This window comes from Cucumis melo, chromosome 11 (assembly GCF_025177605.1).
Source record: "Cucumis melo cultivar AY chromosome 11, USDA_Cmelo_AY_1.0, whole genome shotgun sequence".
NCBI lineage: Eukaryota > Viridiplantae > Streptophyta > Magnoliopsida > Cucurbitales > Cucurbitaceae > Cucumis > Cucumis melo.
The window spans coordinates 10,982,543-10,986,985 of NC_066867.1; positions in this window are offsets into that span (position 1 = coordinate 10,982,543).

Here is a 4,443-nt window from a genome sequence, read left to right on the forward strand (position 1 = left end):
CTATAAAATGTCTTAAAAAAGGCTTTGCTATAACCAATGATAACGATGTTAAATGGGTTTACCATATAATAACATCTAATGTTGAGCAACACATTGTGCTTATTGTTCATTATGTTGGCCTTTTAGCTATTACTTTGGGTTCTTCGTCTTCTAGTTCATTTCAAACAAACATTAATTCAGATAGGGAGGGGCGTTTTTTTTAAAATATAGATATTGTTGAATAAGAAATTTTGAAATCAATCACAAATTGCCACATCATTTACTAAAATAATTGTATTTAGGATTACATGTGTCCCAAATTAAATTTAAAGACAAATTGGACAATTTTATTGATGTCACGTGTCTTTATTATGGCAATTGGATCAAATTAATTATTTTGGTTCAATTAAATATTATTTACTTAGCTAAAATTCAATTGAGCCCAAAAATAAGCTTAATTTAGCCCAAAATAAAATATGACCCAAGTCCATGTGATTGAAGCCATGGGTATGGTCCATGGACTAGACCAGACTCAAGTCCATAAAAGGCCACGAATCAAATTTCTTCGAAAATCTCGAGTGAACAGATGTGTCTATGATAGATTCCACCTTTGAACTTAAAATACATGACACATTTTCAACAAAAGCTTTGTTGAAACATACCTTGCAAGTCATTACTATTAGAGACAACTTTCAATACGTTACAGTTAAATCAAACAAGGAAGTGTTGATTTTGTAGTGCGTATTTGAATATTGTTTATGGTCATTATGTGCTTCTTGTTGTTTCCATGGGGATAGGACATTATGGGTTCTTACTATGTTCAATTTTGAACTTACATGTTCTGTAAATGTTCCATTAACAAATCACAGACAGACTACTTTTTCTATCATCAAGGACTTAATAAAAAACAAAATAAGTTTAAGCTGGTTTGGAGTTGTCAACTCCTAAAGATATAGTCCATTACATTATTCGTTCTAAGCATGGTTTAAGCATTAATTAAAAAAAATCATGGCGTGCACGTTAGGGGTGTTCAAAATAAAGTTAAAATCCAACTACATGTGATGCTGCGTTGGATGAAGTTAGAGGACCTCTGGAGAGCTCTTACAAGATGTTACCCAAATTTGCTTACATGTTGGAACTCAACAACCCAAATATATCGTTAATATAGATCCTTATATAAAAAAATAATCTTTTGAAAATTTTTGGTAACATTAATATACAAAATTTTCATGTTCATAGGATATGTTTTGATGGAGTTTGCAATCATCTCTTGCAGCTGTTGGACAGACAATGATGCGATCGAGGTAGAATTTTGTAGTTGACTTTCTTGCATAATCCCTTTCCCTTTGTTAGCATTTTTTATAGTGTGTGTGTGACTTGATTCAGCAGTGTCACGACTTTCGATGTGATTTTTCAACAATCAAAATTCCTTTCTTCAACCGCCTTCATGAGCATATTAACCTTTTTCTCGAGCTCTGCCATTCTGTCTTCGCTTGTATCCACATCAGTTACCATAACTGACATTATATTTGGCTGTGGAACCTCCTCATTTGAGCGCTCAGACAACGAGTTGTGTTCGTCAATCGCAGGATTCTCTTTGATTACAATTCCACCTTTTGGTGGCTTAGAGATTTGCTCCCAAATATTCTTTGCAACTTCAAAAGGAGGCATATCTTCAGATAACTGAATCTCCCTTGAGCGGCTGCGAGTGTTTAGCCGCTTGCCGATGTCACTGAGAGCTTTGAAAGTGTTGCCTTGAGATGTCATGATTTTCTTTGGATGTTCTTCAAAAAGAGAAAGAGATGAAAGGTAGAGATGGTCCCACCGGGCGTGCCAAATTGTTCACACGAGCTTTCAGGAGAAATTTAATTCGTGGAATTGAACTTTGTATTCATTTATGTATTGTGGATACAATCTCTAATATTTACTCGTTTGATTCTCTCTCTCGAATACAAAAAGTAAAATTTAGAACTTCGTGGTCTTCGATCTTCAAGAAGTTGTGACTACAAGTCAATTCGAGCTTCAATCTTTTGGAATTCAAGGAAAGTTTGATCTTCCAAGTCTTCGATCTTTCAGAAGGATGATTTCGAGGTTGATGATAACTTGCACGTCTTGAGAGTATTCAGAAGCTTTTGTCTTCAATTCTTCAGAGCTTCGATTCTTCTCTTCAATCAAAGGTCCCCCAAATGAATGGTAGATGTCTCTATTTATAGAGAAATTTTATGGGCTTTAGGTGGGCTTGGGCCCGTTTGCTTGTTGGGCTTGGGCTTGGGTTTATCTGTCAGTTGGACTTAGGCTTGACCCATTTGCTTGTTGGGCTTGAGCTTGTGCTTATCTGTCTGTTGTACTTAGGCTTGGCCCATTTGCTTGTTAGGTTTGGGCTTGAGCCTACCTAGCACTCTGGGCTTGGGCCCATTTGCTTGTTAGGTTGGTGTCTGGGCCCACTTGTTTGACGGGCTTGGTCCATTATTTCTTGTCCTAATTTATATTTAGGGCTTAATTTGATCGGGTACAAGAAAACTTAATTATCCAAACCCAATCAAATTATGATTATCACAATGTTTATTGTGATGACGTGGCGGAATTTAATTGGCCAAAATTTATTGCTCAACAAATGCCCCATTTTCGAGATTCGTACACCTGCATGAGTGGATGAATTTCGAAAACAATAATCTGAGATAAAAAAATACAAGCGATTTGTTCTTGATTTTGGCTCCCATTAAAAATGTCAAATTAATCACTATGCATTCGGATATGAGTGATTAAAACACTATGTGAAAATTAATTAATTAATTAATTATTATTTTTTTAAAATAGTAATTGGAAGATTGAAGCTTAAAAGTAATGAAATTGGAATATTGTCAATTCATGAATATAAGCCGTTGTTTATTATTATTATTATTATTATTGACTCTATATGTTAGTTCTTTTTTTTTTTAGTGTAAAAGTGAAATGGGAGAAGGTAAAATTAGTATTTATTTTATTATATTTTCAACATATTTAGAAGAAAAGAGAAAGAAAACAAAAAAAATAATAATAAGGAAGATAAAAATGTGTATATGAATGATGATCATTCATTTTTAAGTTTTTTTTAATATATATATATATATATATATATATATATATATATATATATATATATATATATATATATATCTTCCTCTTTTGAATTATTATTATTTATATATAATATATAGATACATATATTCTAAAAACGGAAGAAAAAAAATAAATAAATAAATAATAAAAAAATCTCAAACTTCTCCAAGATTTAAAAAAAACTTCTTCAAGATTTAGATGAATATCTCAACAATTTAAATGTTAAATCTCAACAATTTAAATGTTAAATCTCAACAATCCTAGATATGATTTATTTTTAGTCCCTATAAATATTTGAGGCTATGATGCAAAGAGGCACAACATTCACATTATTTATTGTCAAAGAGAGAGGAAGAAGAAAAAGGTTTTTCTTTGTTTCTTTTTTTTTTTTTTTTTTTTGCTGATTCTTTTTTTCATTCCGCCGACCGCACGCCTCTGTTAGTTTGCACCGTCGCTGCACCATCATACGAAGACTCATTGCTTGTTTGTCATTTTTTTTATTTTTTATTTTTAGAATAAGTTGAAAGAAGGAGAGAAAAAGAATGGGATTCAAAGAAGAGAGTGAAAAAAAAAGTACAGGAGGGATGTATAGGAGAAGGAAGAAAAAAGAAAATGGGAAAGGAGAAAGAAAGAGAAAAAAAAGAGAGAAAAAGGAAGAAGAAAAAGAGGTGCACAGAGAAAAGAAAAGAGAGAAGAGAAAAGGGGGAGGGGGTGCGGCGGCGGCTGTTGACCTCTAGAGTTTTTGTCTTTCTTTTTTTTTTTAATAATATCTATTTATAATTATTTTTTTTCCTTTTTTCCTTTTTATTTTTTTATACATATTTTTTTTATAATTTCTAAAAGAAAGATTTTTCTCTCTCTCTTTTTTAACCTTTTTTTTCTTGTTAATCTCTTTTTTTTATTTATTTATATATGATTTCTATAATTTTCTTCTTTTTTTTTAATTTTTATTTTTTCATAAATGTTTATTGCTATTATTATCATTATTGTTTTAAAATTAGTTTCTTCCTTTTTTTTTTTTTTGTTAACTTTCCACTTTGTTTGCTATTTTTTTAAAGTCTATTATTTATTTATTTATAATTCTTTTTTTTTTTTGTTTTCTATATATATATTTTTTTACCTTTTCTAAAAAAAAAAAAGACTTTTTCATTTATTTATTTATTTATTTGTTTGTTAAACTCTTCTTTTTCTTTCTCTTTTTTTTATCCCTAGCTTACCTAATTTTTTTTTCAGGTTCGCACCAACCAGAAGCTCTATCAAAGGTTGGTTCCATTTTTTTGTTTACTATTAACGAAAATTTTTTTCTTCTTCTCTTTTTTTTAAAAGAAAGAAAAAAAATTGGAGACCCGTGCGAGTATATATGAA